General features: G+C 41.1%; 1 protein-coding gene and 1 non-coding gene across 2 annotated transcripts in view; one reads left to right on the top strand and one right to left on the bottom strand.

The window, feature by feature from the left end:
• LOC126162937 (guanylate cyclase 32E) overlaps nt 1-19,629 on the bottom strand; it is a 935,168-nt gene that overhangs the window by 498,234 nt on the left and 417,305 nt on the right. The gene's annotated exons all lie outside the window — the stretch shown is intronic.
• Nucleotides 10,508-10,582, top strand: Trnas-cga (transfer RNA serine (anticodon CGA)). Its single transcript has one exon. It is a non-coding gene; the product is annotated as a tRNA-Ser (tRNA).

Genomic DNA, 19,629 nt, shown 5'->3' on the forward strand with positions numbered 1-19,629 from the left:
CTGCTTTCTTTGGGATTGGAATTATTATATTCTTCTTGAAGTCTGAGGGTATTTCGCCTGTCTCATACACCTTGCTAACTAGATGGTAGAGTTTTGTGAGGTCTGGCTTTCCCAACGCTGTCAGTATTTCTAATGGAATATTGTCTATTCAAGGGGCCTTGTTTCGACTTAGGTCTTTCAGTGCCCTGTCAAACTCTTCACGCAGTATCATATCGCCTATTTCATCTTCAGCTACACTCTCTTCCATTTCCATAATATTGTCCTCAAGTACATCGCCCTTGTATAGACCCTCTATGTACTCCTTCCACCTTTCCGGTTTCCCTTCCTTGCTTAGAACTGGGTTTCCACCTGAGCTCTTGATATTCATACAAGTGGTTCTCTTTTCTCCAAAGGTCTCTTTAATTTTCCTGTAGGCAGTATCTATATTACCCCTAGTGATATGCGTCTCTACATCCGCGATACTACCCCCATATCGCTGCCCCATATCTTTTGTCCCCTCAGAGTATAAAATATGTAGTAATGGCCAAAAAAATTCCTGGTACCTTCTTTGTCGGTAAATGAACTGCAGTTTCTCAGTACCTAAAAACGAATCGAGGGCTGTCGTTTCCTTGATTTATAGGTTAACATATCCTTTTTCCAGCTTAGTGTTTTGCATAGTGCCACGTCAGTAGTTTTCTGCCGCCCGGCTGCAGGACATCAGGTGGTTTACCTGCACACACTTCGACAGGTTGTGAAGTCTGGTTTGCGGTTAATGCTGCAACCGTGCTATGTCGACATAAGTACAGATAGAACTAAGTACGGATAGAAACACAACCAGTAAGAAATAAGCCACGAACGTCAACAGGAATATAGCATACAGCACTGAGTACCGACCGGTTTCGACGAATGTAATACGTTCCATACCTAAAAGGAAAATAAAAATTATGAATTCTAGATGTAAGTTCGTATGACTGTTTTCCAGTTTCAACCAACGTAAGTCCCTGTAATAATATGGGACAGGTATATTTAAACACCCTCCATAAAAGAAATGAAAAAAGGGACCATCACTTTTCAGTTTTAAAGGGCAATAAGGTCGATCGTAAATAATAACCTGTAAAGTATTTTAAAATCGTATATTATTCAATGGATAAAAGAGGTTGTCCTTTTCTTTTTGTGTTAATAAGCAGTGGCTGATAGAGTATTCTTTGTGGAGGACGTAATTTCATGGAGAAAAACCCATCCATTTATTGTTCGTGGAGAATGTATTTTCATTAAGAAAAGCAAATTCAATTTGGTAGTCGCCGTGGCAGGTGTTCCCGTGGTCAAGTGGTAGCGTCTTTGATTCATAATCAAAATGTCTTCGGTCCCGGGTTCGATCCCCGCCACTGCCTAAATTTTGATAAGTAATCAGCATTGGCTGCCGAAGACTTCCGGCATAAGAAGTCAGCCTCTTTCTGCCAACGGCCTTGTCAAAGAGGGCGGAGGAGCGGGTAGAGGTTCAGGGCACTGTCTTGTCCTAGGGGTGGGAAATTGCCCCTAAAGGCGGAAGAATCAGCAATGATCAACGACATGAGGATGCAGAAGGCAATGGAAACCACTGCATTAAAGACACGTAACGTGTATCCACAGGACATGTGGCCTGTAATTGAAGAAGTTTCATGATGATCTCTCCATTGGCAAAAGATTCCGGACTAGTCCCCCATTCAGATCTCCGGGAGGGGACTGCCAAGGGGGAGATTACCATGATAAAAAGATTGAATAATCAACGAAAGGATAACGTTCTACGAGTCGGGGCGTGGAATGTCAGAAGCTTGAACGTGGTAGGGAAACTAGAAAATCTGAAAAGGGAAATGCAAAGGCTCAATCTAGATATAGTAGGGGTCAGTGAAGTGAAGTGGAAGGAAGACAAGGATTTCTGGTCAGATGAGTATCGGGTAATATCAACAGCAGCAGAAAATGGTATAACAGGTGTAGGATTCGTTATGAATAGGAAGGTAGGGCAGAGGGTGTGTTACTGTGAACAGTTCAGTGACCGGGTTGTTCTAATCAGAATCGACAGCAGACCAACACCGACGACGATAGTTCAGGTATACATGCCGACGTCGCAAGCTGAAGATGAAGAGATAGAGAAAGTGTATGAGGATATTGAAAGGGTAATGCAGTATATAAAGGGGGACGAATATCTAATAGTCATGGGCGACTGGAATGCAGGTGTAGGGGAAGGAGTAGAAGAAAAAGTTACAGGAGAATATGGGCTTGGGACAAGGAATGAAAGAGGAGATAGACTAATTGAGTTCTGTAACAAGTTTCAGCTAGCAATAGCGAATACCCTGTTCAAGAATCACAAGAGGAGGACGTATACTTGGAAAAGGCCAGGAGATACGGGAAGATATCAATTAGATTACATCATGGTCAGACAGAGATTCCGAAATCAGATACTGGATTGTAAGGCGTACCCAGGAGCAGATATAGACTCAGATCACAATATAGTAGTGATGAAGAGTAGGCTGAAGTTCAAGACATTAGTCAGGAAGAATCAATACGCAAGGAAGTGGGTTACGGAAGTACTAAGGAATGACGAGATACGTTTGAGGTTCTCTAACGCTATAGATACAGCAATAAGGCATAGCGCAGTAGGCAGTACAGTTGAAGAGGAATGGACATCTCTAAAAAGGGTCATCACAGAAGTTGGGAAGGAAAACATAGGTACAAAGAAGGTAGCTGCGAAGAAACCATGGGTAACAGAAGAAATACTTCAGTTGATTGATGAAAGGAGGAAGTACAAACATGTTCCGGGAAAATCAGGAATACCGAAATACAAGTCGCTGAGGAATGAGGAAGTGCAGGGAAGCTAAGACGAAATGGCTACAGGAAAAATGTGAAGACATAGAAAAAGATATGACTGTCGGAAGGACAGACTCAGCATACAGGAAAGTCAAAACAACCGTTGGTGACATTAAAAGCAACGGTGGTAACAGTAAGAGTGCAATGTGAATTCCACTGTTAAATGCAGAGGAGAGAGCAAATAGGTGGAAAGAATACATTGAACGCCTCTATGAGGGTGAAGATTTGTCTGATGTGATAGAAGAAGAAACAGGAGTCGAATTAGAAGAGATAGGGGATCCAGTATTAGAATCGGAATTTAAAAGAGGTTTGGAGGACTTACGGTCAAATAAGGCAGAAGGGATAGATAACATTCCATCAGAATTTCTAAAATCATTGGGGGAAGTGGCAACAAAACGACTATTCACGTTGGTGTGTAGAATATATGAGTCTGGCGATATACCATCTGACTTTCGGAAAAGCATCATCCACACAATTCCGAAGACGGCAAGAGCTGACAAATGCGAGAATTATCGCACAATCAGCGTAACAGCTCATGCATCGAAGCTGCTTACAAGAATAATATACAGAAGAATGGAAAAGAAAATTGAGAATGCGCTAGGTGAGATCAGTTTGTATTTAGGAAAAGTAAAGGGACGAGAGAGGCAATTCTGACGTTACGGCTAATAATGGAAGCAAGGCTAAAGAAAAATCAAGACACTTTCATAGGATTTGTCGACCTGGAAAAAGCATTCGACAGTATAAAATGGTGCAAGCTGTTCGAGATTCTGAAAAAAGTAAGGGTAAGCTATATGGAGAGACGGGTCATATACAATATGTACAACAACCAAGAGGGAATAATAAGAGTGGACGATCAAGAACGAAGTGCTCGTATTAAGAAGGGTGTAAGACAAGGCTGTAGCCTTTCGCCCTTACTCTTCAATCTGTACATAGAGGAAGCAATGATGGAAATAAAAGAAAGGTTCAGGAGTGGAATTAAAATACAAGGTGAAGGGATATCAATGATACGATTCGCTGATGACATTGCTATCCTGAGTGAAAGTGAAGAAGAATTAAATGATCTGCTGAACGGAATGAACAGTCTAATGAGTACACAGTATGGTTTGAGAGTAAATCGGAGAAAGACGAAGGTAATGAGAAGTAGTAGAAATGAGAACAGCGAGAAACTTAACATCAGGATTGATGGTCACGAAGTCAATGAAGTTAAGGATTTCTGCTACCTAGGCAGTAAAATAACCAATGACGGACGGAGCAAGGAGGACATCAAAAGCAGACTCGCTATGGCAAAAAAGGCATTTCTGGCCAAGAGAAGTCAACTAATATCAAATACCGGCCTTAATTTGAGGAAGAAATTTCCGAGGATGTACGTCTGGAGTACAGCATTGTATGGTAGTGAAACATGGACTGTGGGAAAACCGGAACAGAAGAGAATCGAAGCATTTGAGATGTGGTGCTATAGACGAATGTTGAAAATTAGGTGGACTGATAAGGTAAGGAATGAGGTGGTTCTACGCAGAATCGGAGAGGAAAGGAATATGTGGAAAACACTGATAAGGAGAAGGGACAGGATGATAGGACATCTGCTAAGACATGAGGGAATGACTTCCATGGTACTAGAGGGCGTTGTAGAGGGCAAAAACTGTAGAGGAAGACAGAGATTGGAATACGTCAAGCAAATAACTGAGGACGTAGGTCGCAAGTGCTACTCTGAGATGAAGAGGTTAGCACAGGATAAGAATTCGTGGCGGGCCGCATCGAACCAGTCAGTAGACTGATGACCAAAAAAAAAAAAAAAATATAGCCGTGTGGTAAAATGCAGTATAAGGAGGCACTTCCACCTGTTTGATTTTTTTCCATTAATAATAAACAGAGAATCAGTTGCCATTTTTTTCATTTTTAGGCTTACGCAGGTTACGATACCCCTAAGGATATCTTCTTTTGAAGAATGAGTTACGTAAAAAAAAATGTAACAAAAAGTAGTATCTTGCTCATAGTTGTGAAGGTGAAATTATTTCAATTCTTAAAAATTTCTACTTATTTGTATCACATTACGTAAAAGATGTTACATCCTCCATGAGCTGAGGCACTCAAGTCACGTACAGACAATATGAATATCAGATTAAAACAGGTACGCCTATTGAACAGACAAACGTCAAACTAAGCGCGTAGCAACTAGCTGCAGCGCTTAGCTGGATTGGCACGGAATATGCCACACGTCGGGGCTGATGCCGTAATACACGCTTAGTTGTATAATATTTAACCTTTCTTGCTGCGACACAGTGTCGTAAAATACAAAGTAGTCATCTAAGCTGCTACCAGAATAAAACAGTATAACAGGAACGGAGTGAAATCGGAAAAAGTTAAATAGAATCAAAAGTACCATACAATTTCTAACTGAACACTCTCCCACGTTTTTTTCACGCTATGGTAATAAGGAACAAATCTATAATAACATGGAGGCATAAGTAGCCTGATTTCCTAGTAAAAAATATTGAAAGGTAAAAAGTTTTGAAGCTCTGAAAACGACGTTACGCTAAGTAATTAACATAACCCTCTTGTGTCAAACCAGTTTGTCAAAGAAATAATGGCCTCCCATTAAAGAAAAAAACGTTACGCGATGTATGCGAGGAAAAAAACGCTTCCGAAGAGGAAGTGATTTGACAATCTGCCGCGGCAAATTATCACACGATCGCGAGCAACGGTGTGAAACCGCTAAACAAACTTCTTTTTCTCGATTGCTACTGTTCGTTTAAGAGCAGGCCATCTTTCCTTATCGTGTGTCTAAAAATCTCTAGTTCCTCCATCATCATCATCATCATCATCATCATTTAATACTGATTATGCCTTTCAGCGTTCAGTCTGGAGCATAGCCCCCCTTATACAGTTCCTCCATAATCCCCTATTCAGTGCTAACATTGGTGCCTCTTCTGATGTTAAACCTATTACTACAAAATCATTCTTAACCGAATCCAGGTACCTTCTCCTCGGTCTGCCCCGACTCCTCCTACCCTCTACTGCTGAATCCATGAGTCTCTTGGGTAACCTTGCTTCTCCCATGCGTGTAACATGACCCCACCACCTAAGTCTGTTCGCCCTGACTGCTACATCTATAGAGTTCATTCCCAGTTTTTCTTTGATTTCCTCATTGTGGACACCCTCCTGCCATTGTTCCCATCTACTAGTACCTGCAATCATCCTAGCTACTTTCATATCCGTAACCTCAACCTTGTTGATAAGGGAACCTGAATCCACCCAGCTTTCGCTCCCATACAACAAAGTTGGTCGAAAGATTGAACGGTGCACAGATAACTTAGTCTTGGTACTGAATTCCTTCTTGCAGAAGAGAGTAGATCGTAGCTGAGCGCTCACTGCATTAGCTTTGCTACACCTCGCTTCCAGTTCTTTCACTATGTTGCCATCCTGTGAGAATATGCATCCTAAGTACTTGAAACCGTCCACCTGCTCTAACTCTGTTCCTCCTATTTGGCACTCAATCCGTTTATATTTCTTTCCCACTGACATTACTTTCGTTTTGGAGATGCTAATCTTCATACCATAGTCCTTACATTTCTGATCTAGCTCTGAAATATTACTTTGCAAACTTTCAATCGAATCTGCCATCACAACTAAGTCATCCGCATATGCAAGACTGCTTATTTTGTGTTCACATATCTTAATCTCACCCAGCCAGTCTATTGTTTTCAACATATGATCCATAAATAATATGAACAACAGTGGAGACAGGTTGCAGCCTTGTCTTACCCCTGAAACTACTCTGAACCACGAACTCAATTTACCGTCAACTCTAACGGCTGCCTAACTATCCATGTAAAGACCTTTAATTGCTTGCAAAGGTTTGTCTCCTATTCCATAATCTTGTAGGACAGACAATAACTTCTCCTAGGAACCCGGTCATATGCCTTTTCTAGATCTATAAAGCATAGATACAATTCCCTGTTCCACTCATAACACTGCTCCATTATTTGCCGTAAGCTAAAGATCTGGTCCTGACAACCTCTAAGAGGCCTAAACCCACACTGATTTTCATCCAATTGGTCCTCAACTAATACTCGCACTTTCCTTTCAACAATACCTGAGAAGATTTTACCCACAACGCTGATTAAAGAGATACCTCTGTAGTTGTTACAATCTTTTCTGTTTCCATGTTTAAAGATTGGTGTGATTACTGCTTTTGTCCAGTCTGATGGAACCTGTCCCGACTCCTAGACCATTTCAGTTATCCTGTGTAGCCATTTAAGACCTGACATTCAACTGTATTTGATGAGTTCCGACTTAATTTCATCCACCCCAGCCGCTTTATTGCACTGCAATCTATTGACCATTTTTTTCCACTTCCTCAAATGTGATCCTATTTCCATCATCATTCCTATCCCATTCTACCTCGAAATCTGAAACATTACTGATCGCATTTTCACCTACATTGAGCAACTCTTCAAAATATTCCCTCCATCTGCCCAAGGCATCCACAGGATTGACCAGCAGTTTTCCTGACCTGTCCAAAATACTTGTCATTTCCTTCTTACCTCCCTTTCGAAGACTGCTAATTACACTCCAGAATGGTTTTCCAGCAGCTTGACCCATAGTCACCAACGTGTTTCCAAAGTCTTCCTACGATTTCTTCTTGGATGCTGCAATTACCTGTTTGGTTTTGTTTCTTTCTTCAACATAACTTTCTCTGTCTACCTGGGTTCTGGTATGTAGCCATTTTTGATACGCCTTCTTTTTCCTTTTACAGGCTGCCTTGACTGTATCATTCCACCAAGCTGTTTGCTTCATACTACTTTTACACACTACTGTTCCAAGACATTCTTTAGCCACTTCTAGTACTGTGTCCCTGTACCTTGTATATTCCTTTTCCAATGACTGTAATTGACTACATTCAACTAACTGGTACCTTTCTGAGATCGCTGTTATGTACTTGTGCCTGATTTCTTTATCCTGAAGTTTCTCCACTCTTATCCTCCTACATATGGACCTGACCTCCTGCACTTTCGGCCTCACAATCCCAATTTCACTGCAGATTAAATAATGATCAGTGTCATCAAAGAATCCTCTGAATACACGTGTGTCCCTCACAGCCTTCCAGAATTCCTGATCTGTTATTATATAGTCAATGACAGATCTGGTTCCCCTGCCTTCCCAAGTATACCGGTGAATGTTCTTATGTTTAAAAAAGGAGTTTGTGATTACTAAGCCCATACTGGCACAGAAATCCAAGAGTTGTTTCCCGTTCCTGTTGGCCTCCATATCCTCTCCAAATTTACCCATAACCTTTTCATACCCTTCTGTTCGATTTCCAATCCTGGCGTTAAAAACACCCATGAGCAGAACACTGTCCTTGTCCTTTACTCTAACAACTACATCACTGAGTGCCTCATAAAAACTATCCATCTTATCTTGATCTGTCCCTTCACAATGCGAATATACTGACACAATCCTAATTTTCTTGCTAGACATTGTCAAATCTATCCACATCAGTCGTTCGTTTACATACCTTATTGCTACTACGCTGGGTTCCATTTCTTTCCTGATGTAAAGCCCTACACCCCATTGTGCTATTCCTGCTTTGACTCCTGACAGGTAGACCTTGTATTCTCCCACTTCCTCTTCTTTCTCACCCCTTACCCGAATGTCACTAACAGCTAAAACGTCCAGCCCCATCTTACTTGCAGCCTCTGCCAGCTCTACCTTCTTCCCAGAGTAGCCCCCATTGATATTAATAGCTCCCCATCTCATTACCATTTGTTTGCCAAGTCGTATCTTAGGAGTCCCTGGTTTGTCAATTAGAGGTGGGACTCCGTCACCTCCAAAGGTCCGAGGCATTTTGCTCTGATTGTTGCCAGCATCATATTTAAAGTACCAGGGAAGCAGGTTGCTAGCCTTACTTGCCCTGAGTCCCATTGGGTTTTACCCCTAACGGCTGAGGGACTAACCGGTGGATTTGGTAGTCTTTGCCGTATGAGCACAAAGGTGACCACGACTCAGAATATGTCCGAGATGCCCAGCCTTATTCCAAAGTAACTGGTATCCCGACTGTCGGGACCACTTACTTGGCCACTCATACGTTGCCCGTGGTTCATGAAGTAGGACATGACTACAGGAACCCAATAGATCCAATAGATACAAAACACTTATCGAATATGACCTGATTTTAGAGAGTGTTCTGAGACTTAGAATTATGAATATTGGTACCCTTTTTTACCCAGCAGGTGTTCTTATACATCTAACACTGAAAGCCCCCCCCCCCCTTCCCCCCTTTCCCTGGGTGTCCGTTATAAAATAATGGAAATGCATCTAATGTAATTTTGCTTCAGGTTTTGGTTTTCAGCCATTCTTCTTAAACAACAAACGTTTAATTCCGAGTAAGACATTGCATATGAAAGGTATTGAAATACACCTTCCAGTTTCACTTTTCTTATTTTTACTGCTACCTAACGTACTAACTCTATTTCTAGTCTTCCTCTAAAAATTTATTTCTACTGAAGATGGATTGTATCCGTTATTAGAAGCTACGGTTGTAAATATATTCACCTTTTTTCTATTTTTTTCCGGAGATAAAGGAGTTATTATTGCACGATTCATGTCTGAATGAAAGAAGGACATCTTATGAAACGGAGTGCGTTGAGTCAGATGGTGTAATTTTTATCCGTATTAACTATTTTTCGGAAAATATCGAAAACTATTCTATGACCACAAGTTGGAGATCTGAAAAACTTATTTCACGATTTTCACTTTACAGCTTACAGGGAAAATTAATGATTTCATTGAGGCTGTTGAACAATGCAAAGAGCGGTCCAGTTTAATTTTCAGTTCCATTATATACAATTAAAATATCGTCGAGGTACCTCGAATATAATTGGTGACATTAAAAAAAATTTTCTTCAAACGTGTTTACAAAAATATTGGCCAGGATGCCTAATAACTGATTACCCTTTGCAAGGTCATCCAGCTGTTGTACACCTTTCCATTAAACTCGAAATAACTGTATTCTACTGCCACTTTTAAGAGCGTTATTAGTTCTGTAACTTGTTCATTAGTTATTCATTTTTTTAAAAATACCCTCAGGTTCTTCTCTACTATATCTAAAGTGGTTTGAACCGGAACGGTAGTGTAAAGGTTAGTATTACCGGAAGAAACTAGTTCAGTCTCTTCGCTACATTTCAATACTTTTAATTTATTTACCAGACCTGGCTGTTAATTACTGAAAATTATTCTGTGAAACGCAAGATTTTTTTATCTTCCCAAGCAAAGATCTGGCTAATTCACGGCATCAACTGCTGATACTGCTAACCACCGGACATAGCTTCGCAGTCTGTGGATTCATACTAATCAACTGCTTTAATTCTAAGTCTTCACCAAGTATACTGAGTCACTACAGCGATCGATTTTTTTTTTTTTTTTTTTTTTTGGGTAATGTAGTGCCTGGATACTCCTCCAAATCAGAGATATTATTCTCCACAAAGACGTTTTTAGTTTTGGTTACATATCCGTCTTTACTAACAATAGCTACTGTAAAACTTCCTGGCAGATAAAAACTGTGTGCCCGACCGAGACTCGAACTCGGGACCTTTGCCTTTCGCGGGCAGGAGAGCTTCTGTAAAGTTTGGAAGGTAGGAGACGAGATACTGGCAGAAGTAGAGCTGTGAGGACCGGTCATGAGTCGTGCTTCGGTAGCTCAGTTGGTAGAGCACTTGCCCGCGAAAGGCAAAGGTCCCGAGTTCGAGTCTCGGTCGGGCATACGGTTTTAATCTGCCGGGAAGTTTCATATCAGCGCACACTCCGCTGCAGAGTGAAAATCTCATTCTGAATAGCTACTGTGTTTTCTGTACCTGATTCCGCTATAATGGCTTCTTATTGCTTATGTTTAATACAGGGTGATTCTAAAGTCACTATACATTTCTGTGATGTAATAACGGAATATTTGTTTCTAGCAGGTACTACGACAGAAAGCTAACCAAAGAAGAACGAATGGCTGTTGTTTCTGCTCGTATTCGTGGAATGACGTATGAACAGGTGCGGACAGACTTTTCCCGTCGATTCCAGGAAACAGGCCCCACCAGGCTTGCTATCAAGACCCTCGTCAATAAATAAAAACGTACTGGCAGTGTTGCAGATGAAGAACGTACAGGGGAGTCAGCTATAACGCCAGACACCGTGCAAAGTGTGCAGGATGCGATTACACGTAGCCTTCCGCACCTTCCAGGAGACTTAGTAGGGAGATTTCGTTACAGGCTGCACAAACGTGCGTACCATATCCAGGTCGTACGTAAGCTTGAAGTGGAGGACTACGCAGCCAGACAAGCTATGTATCATGACCTGCTACAAGCTGTGGAAAATGATAATTTGATGCAAAATGTCTTGTTCAGTGATGACATACCTGTGGACATGTGAACAGACACAATTGCAGGATCTGGACAGACGAACAACCAAGTGTGCTGCAGGAGTGGCAGCGGGACACAGCAAAAGTGAACGTGTGGATAGGGATAAAGAGGTCAGCAGTGTACGGACCCTTCTTCTTCGCAGAACAAACCGTTGCTGGAACCACATACCTAATATGTTGGAACAGTTTTTGTCGCCCCAGTTCATATCTGATGGAATTATGAATACTGTTGTTTGTCAACGGGATGGAGCACCACCCCATTTTGCCCTCGTTGTCCGGGATTATCTGAATCAAGCATTTCCCGGCAGACGGATTGGTCGTGCCTCTCCACGGATGTGGGCACCCCGTTCTCCTGACATGACACCCTTATACTTTTTTGCATGGGAGCTTATCAAGTCTAAACTGTACCTGCTTAAGATCCGCAGCACTGAGCACTTAACACAGCGGATTCGAGCCGCAGCTGCTGAGATTACACCACATACGCTCGGGCAGGTTTTTCGGTCTATAGTGGAGCGCTGGAGGGTGTGCCTAGACATGCAAGGTGGTCACATTGAAATGTAAGATCCGCAGCACTGAGCACTTAACACAGCGGATTCGAGCCGCAGCTGCTGAGATTACACCACATACGCTCGGGCAGGTTTTTCGGTCTATAGTGGAGCGCTGGAGGGTGTGCCTAGACATGCAAGGTGGTCACATTGAAATGTACTGAAATTATGTCCCATTGTAACATAAGTTTCAGTGTCATTAGATATTCGTTAATAAAATTTGTTTAAGTATAAAATGTATAGTGACTTTAGAATCACCCCGTATTAATATTTTTAATCATCTTCCGAGCTTTATTATGTGAGTACTCCCCACAGATATAATTTTTATTAATTACGTTACAAATATCATTATTCGACCCGCCGGGAACTTCCCATTTTTACATTATGGAGGCCGGTTTTAATATCCACCGTTACATTTTCCATAAAAACGGAATCTTTAACGTTAGAAATTATGTTATACGTAGGTCCTTTATTCAGAAGAGTATTTCCTTCCTGTGTGAGATTTATTTGCTTTATATTAAGCAGTATGTTGAAGAATTTATGGACGGATTTCTGAAATATATTCGCATTACGACGTTCCAGAGCAGGAAATTTTGTGTATGTCTAGAAACAGCATAGCTCACGGCGCGCAAATTACCCAGAATGTGTTCATCAAGTGTTTGAGAATAAAAACCCTTAGCGACTTTACACATAGTTTCAAACCTTTTCAAAAGATTTTCTTAATACAACCGTACAATACCGTGAAAGCAAAACTTTATCATTTGCTACATTTGCACTGTTCATGCAATAAAACTACGGCATCAGCCATGACGTTTTAATTTATTACTTCTTTAGTACTAACTCTGTTCACGACACATTTCTCGGACGGTATCCACATACACCACTGCATGTATCTGCGAAGATAACTGAATGTACGAGACAGACTTCATGAGATATGACGTCATAAATCGGATGCGTGAAACAGATGTTTTACACATGGAAGTTCGATTTTTTAAAATAATGGTAGATGGAAAGGGGGAGGGTGTACTGGTGAATTATAACCAGCATTATTTCAGTATCTTTATTTCATCGAACTTGGCATAATGCTTATTCACAGCGTACTTCGTCTACCCCAAGTTAGTTTTTTTCGGAAAGGTCAAATATCAAAAAGAACAGGATTCAGAAAATACGGAGGGGGGGGGGGGGGTAGGACCGCTTCGACACAGTATCTTTCCTGACAGCCATCGCAACATATGATCTGTGAGTATCTGTAGTTCCATCTTGTCTGACAGTTAGAGGTGTGGAGTGTCCACGTCTACATAGAAGTTTCAGAAATCTACAATAGACAGTTGTGATTGGTGATCCCTGTAATAGCACAGACGATGGATGACATATCTAGCTCCGTTTATTCGGGCCTGAAGATGATACCAATGAAGCGCGAAAACTGGTAGTGAAATGGAATATTTCAAAATATTGCGACTGTTGTATTTATTGTCTTCAAGATTGGTGAGTAGGTGCATTACGGAAGAGCGATCTTTTATCACCTAATATTGGTCGCTTAAGCAACGACACATAGTACATCCCGTCCAGTAAAGTTTCGTGGTGGCAGTCAGTTGCTGTTTTACTGTTTTTTGCGTAGTCTCATAATCATTTTCTATGTGGACACATCGTTTCTCGTTTATTCCAGTGCAATTTCACCTTAGCCAAATCACTGTTTTGAGTTTTACCATCGGGATCATGATATTTGGTTTGTGGGGCCCTCAACTGCGCGTTTATCAGCGCCCGTATAAATTCCCAGTCCTTACACAGTCAAGTCTCGCCATTTTCACAAATAATGATGAAATGTTGAGGACAACACAAACAACCAGTTCCTGGGCGGAGAAAATTACCGACCCGGCCGGGAATCGAACCCGGCCCCGTGATCCAAAGGCAGCAAACCTAGCTATTAGACCCCGAGTTGTGGACCCATCGGGAGGACAAAATTATATATAACTGCATAATAAAGCAGAGAGTCCATCTGACTACGCATCGCCTTTTGCGAACACCGCCTTTAATTCTCATTCTTCACGTATTTCAAACCGCGTCTCAATAAACGCAACACTCATTTGGCACCCAAATTTGTTTGTTTACTCGTCCACTGGAGCTCATACTGTAGAACTAACCCGTCTCAACCAAGAGCTCCGCACGCTTCCGAGGATGCGCACCTGTTGCCAGTAATAAATCCGAAGGACAAACTTAATTTCAACACAATTTCTGGCTCGGCGTGGCGTGGCGCCCACAGAAATATCGGGCTATTTTTTTAGGGGCGAATTAAGCGTGGCTGGCGCAGGTGAGGGTCAGCCCAAGCGGTGTTAGCGACCGCATGAAACACGGCGCGACAGGTACTGCCGAGGCGCTGCCAAGGCAGAGCGCAAAAGTGTCGGGGCTGGGGGAACGGCCAAAGGGGCGGGCGGCCGCGGCATAGTGGCAGCTCAGAGCTAAGTGTATTAACTTAGTAAAGCACTTTTCACTACGTTATTTGTGGAAAATACTTGTTATACTTACGTATGCATCACAATATCTCAGCATGATGCGGAGAATGGAAATGCTTGCCACACTAAAACATGACAAGCTACCTATAGTAATTAACGCAAAAGTGATACAGAAAATCCATACACACCAAATGTAAAGAATAAATAAAAACGTAAATCCACTGATGATGGCACAGTGGTGCCGAAACATGTTTGGGTACTGAGGAAAACGGTGTATGCATAACTGGCGGACCTCACATACAAAAAATTTTAACTGCAAACACGGCCAATACAAGGAGCTGCAAATCAAAAAGACGGATACTTCCTGAACATAGGCTGGACAAACTTTGATATAGCTGACGAACATGTTCATTTGGGAATAAGGGCTTTTTCATTTCCTTTATGAAGCGGCCCTCAAAGTTCTCTCGACTATTTGTGTTGGTTACATGACATATTTTGATATGCGACATAGTAATTATCAGGATTATTTTACTGCTTGCGATGTACTTTTCTGCGCAAATTTCACTAGTAGCAACTTCCATACAACGCGAAATATCACAACCATAAATCACATCTATGATATTTGCAGCCGTTAGCAGGGTCATACAGAACGTTGGATTCCATCTAACAAATACTTCTTGAATTAGTTTACTTAGCTCATCAGGTGCTGCTACATTTCGCTTGAACCGCATTACAATCCTTTTTACAACAGGAATAGATTCAAGCAATTCGTCAGTATTTTCAATCTACTTTTATCCCCCACCGATCTGAGATTGTGTACAAAACACGACGTATGACTTTTTTCTTCCAAATGCTATTTCTACTGACGGAATTTTCTCGTTTTGAGGGCACTGAAGGGCGATCTGTTTTAATTGTTAAAAACCATTCAACACTCAAAACCGCTTAAAATATTGTATCTAACACAACCGTTTTCACCAGTCTTTGCTGTCATCTGGTCTTAAAAACCCTTTTATTGTAAAACATATTCACTCTACGCTAAACCTCACGCATATGATCTCAGGATGTGAGGTGCTGATTTTTATCTACGTAACATCTTGTGCATGTGGTTCAGCGTAAAATGAACATGAATTACAACAAAAAGATTTTTGAGACCTGAAGATGACAGCAAAGTCTGTTGAAACCAGTTGTCTTTAATAAAGAAATGGTTTTTTGCGATCTTGGCTATTGAACGGCTTTTTGCTATTTCTACTACTTTTACTACCGTACACATGACGTTATGAGACATATTCAGACAAAGATTCATTTAAATGAAAGAAATATGGTAGTGGCAACAAGTAACCTAGTGTTTTGTGCCAACACTGAAAATCGACTTTTGCCTTCAACTTCTGTGATATGATGTCACGATGTATGTATATTGAAACATCGCTGTTTAAACTCGCAACATCGATATTTTGTACGCACCCACAGTTTCGGTTCGTCTTGAACCAACCAAGGAGCTGTGACCGTTAAGAACTTCTAGTTGTTTTCATTTTATCTTCACAAGCCACTTCAACAACCAGGGAAGTTCTCGAAATGTCGGGTAGAGATAAAACGACAACTAGTTTGACAAAAAAAATGTAAACCGTGCAAACAGCTGTTGCTGTTTAATGTCTGGCTCGTGCGAATATATTCCAGTTCTTTTCATGATGCTGTATAGGGATTTTTAGTTTCCTTGGCTGAATTTGTTGAGCAATGTCACTGACGCCATGTTTAAAAATGATATCTTTGATTCTACTAGTCGTTCCCGCAGATGTAACTAAAGACCTTTGTAACAACATTTCTTTGACTGAAAAATGACTCCTCTTATGTTAAAATAAACGTGCCTCGTGTGCCTCGTCTTTCCAAAAAAGGATCAACATCACCTTTGCCTTCTAAATAAAAAAAAAATACTTGTATACATTCTAAATAACTGATAACCTTCACCACGTACTTTAATTACAGCATAATCTTCAGCATAATCTCCCGGGTTGAGAACAGTGCCAGGGGTTTCTTCAATAGCGACAAATTCCGTAAACTCAACCATACCTTAAAACTGACCTTTCTGTTAACGAAACGAGATTCAAATATGCTCGCCATGTACTTTACTTAAAATAATACAATTGACGATGGCACTTACAAATAAAGTTATACGTGAGCGAAATGTTTGTCATTGAATGAACGAACCAACTGAAAGTGTCGCCATCTTTGCAATTTATAATTTCCCTCTCAAACTGTTTTACCATCAACCTAGACAAACAAATTTTTGAACGATATTTCCATTTGTTTTCCAACATGAAACATCAGAATTTGTTTGGATGTTTCGTTTCTGTTCATTCCATTGTTTTCATTCACCAAATTTTACGTTTTTGTTTTTGATTTATGCCATCACGAAACTGCTAAAAAATGATCAACGAAATTTCCATTTTTTCTTTAAACCACCTATAGATAAACTTATTCAGCTAGTTTCTGAGCTACCATTATTTCAACAATAACAAATAATTTTCGGAACAACAGTAATGTCAGATCTCAATAGACCCATCAAGCAATCGTCTTTTAAAATTAATTTTCTGCGACAGCTCATTATCTCTCTCCCGCACATACAAAGGGTGCAACGGTTGTAAGTGAAGATAATTCCATTGGTGACTCAGTATGGTGTACTGGATTTACGTCATTTCCAGACTAATAATTACAGCTATTACAGGTCGTATGTGTTTGGGTTGGGTAGTGCTTCCTAGTGCATGTGGCTAGAGCAAGCCATTAATGCTGGTTTCCTCCTGGACAACAGGTCAGGCGTCGAAGTGGGGACGCTTGGGTGCTAAAAGGTTAATCTGTACTGACACTTGTAGTCCACTTAGCAGTGAGGCTACGACGTGCGGAAAACATCATGCAGTAAATTACGTTTCGTGTTTGCGGGACCACTGGTCGACGCAGAGCATAAACGACCAACACACTGATGTGTTTACATGTTATGCCTTTGAATTTAACCCAATATACAGCATGCAATAACACAAAATATACTCTTAGGGGTAGCATTTTCTTCCATCGACCTCTTCAGTTCAGTCATGATATCTTCTTTGTATTCCCCAATTTAGATTTTTATCAAGTGCTGTTCTAATTTCTACTAGTAGTAGCCTCTTTCACGTTTAGTTTCCTATTTTTGAGCCTTTTATTCGACGGTAAATGGTTTATCTCTTCAGTTCAGCGGCTATTTTATGTTCTGTTTATTTAAGCGCAGAAGAATATCTTGGCTAGAAGAATTTGCTTTTTTTTAACAAAACTGACAACAGTGAAATATATTATGTGACGTTTTTCTCTAAATGCACTTGGCACGGGTGTCAAGGGTCACTATTAGCACACACTACCAAATAATTAGAAAACAATTTACTTACAGTTGGAAAACACTATCCGAAATAATATCGAAAATGTGCTTTCCTTTTTTCTATCAAGTTAGAGTATATTCGTCTTACAGGAGTTTAACAAATGCGATGTTCTCTCTCTAGAATCACTACCATTTGTATGATTAATTTGCAGCACTGTCACACGTATTGAGTTGCTGCATAATCGTAGCGTTTTTCCATAAGTTAAATAAACTCAGAAGATACACATCACAGAGACAAGCCATCAATAATACATTCTCGTTCACTTTTTACAATAGTGTGCCAACGTGGGCGTGACTTTTTGATTCGCGACTGAAGAAAACACTTGGTTTTGAGGGGAAGAGTTCATCGAGCCATGTTCGGAGTACATTTTCAATCGGAAAGGAAATTGCTTGAAGTTTGTTCGATAGGGAGTGGAAAAGTCGAAAATCTAAAGGCGCAAGATGAGATAAATGTGGTGGGAGCGGAATGACATCCCAATCCAACTCCTGTATAGTGTTTTTAGTCAGTCTAGTAGAATGCGGGCGGCCGTTATCATGGAGTAGCATCACTTCACGCAGCCTCCCTTGTTGTTGTTCCTGGACTGCATCTAAGGACGCATCAGTTGTTGACAATAAATGTCAGCATTGATGGTTAAACCGCGAGGAAGCAATATTTCTACACGTCACCATCACTGTTCCACCAGATGCATAACGTTATCTTTGTACGGGGAGTTGCTGCTTTGTTTGGGCTCAGCCTTTCCTTTATTTTCCAAATGTTAGCACAAAGGCACCATTTATCGTCATCAGTAATGATACAGGATAGGAATCGTCGGTGTTGTTCAGGAGCCAATTGCGGACAAGCAAGCAGAGATGGCCACCTGCAGATGCTTGTGATTTGGGCTGAGAGGTAGCCATAAACCCTAATTCTGAATCTTCTCCACCCCCTGAAAACGTTGCACGATCGTGGAATGATCGCAGTTCATCACATTTGCGTCATCGAGTACACTGACGTGGATCGTTGTGGATTAATGAGTTTAAACGATCTTCATCGAGCCCTGGAAGTTCTTCTTGAAAGTTGAGAGTCACTAATGTCGAAACGATCCTCCTCAAAACGGGAAAACCATTTTCTTTCCGTGCTCTGGCATTATCCCCGTACACGGCGTATATGTTGCTGGCTGCCTCTGCTGCTGTTATTCTACTGAACTCAAACAGGAAAATGTCCGGCCCGGTAGCTGAGTGGTCAGCGTGAGAGACTGTCAATCCAAAGGGCCCGGGTTCGATTCCCGGCTGGGTCGGAAATTTTCTCCGCTCAGGGACTGGGTGTTGTGCTGTCCTAATCATCATCATTTCATCCCCATCGACGCGCAGGTCGCCGAAGTGGCGTCAAATCGAAAGACCTGCACCAGGCGAACGGTCTATCCGACGGGAGGCCCTAGCCACAGACATTTCCATTTTTTCCAAACAGAAAAATATACCGGAAATGTTCCGATTTCTACATTTGGCACTCCATTTTCTAGTGTCCACAGCTCCACGCACTGTCTCCATATAACAAAATGACAACACGTAAATTCAAACAGCAACAGTGCACAACAAATAAAAACTGACAGTTGATAAATAAACTCATAGCAACCGGAACACTGACATGCAAAACAAAAACGCTTCGAACTTACGCATCGACCTAGTAATATTCACTGACAGTCACTTACAAAAACGAAAATAAGTATTTCTCCTCTCTTAATAGCATTCAAACAGAAATGACAAATACAGTATAAGAAATCCTATGCAGAGCATGTATGAATTCCATCTAGTCCTTTCGCGTGCTGCAGAGTTTCATCGAAGTAGATGTGAATGTTTCTCGGATCTCCATTAAGTATCTTTCACCAGATTTTACAGATGACACTATTCTTCGTTTCCCCGATGTGTTGTATTACGTAGAGTAACTTATGCGTCAATTTTTTCGGAATGTCTAGGGTTAGGCACAAAAAGCAATATCAGGCATTAAAACACTTGAAATATTTTCCAAATTTAGAAGAT

This window comes from Schistocerca cancellata, chromosome 1 (genome assembly GCF_023864275.1).
Source record: "Schistocerca cancellata isolate TAMUIC-IGC-003103 chromosome 1, iqSchCanc2.1, whole genome shotgun sequence".
Classification (NCBI taxonomy): Eukaryota; Metazoa; Arthropoda; class Insecta; order Orthoptera; family Acrididae; genus Schistocerca; species Schistocerca cancellata.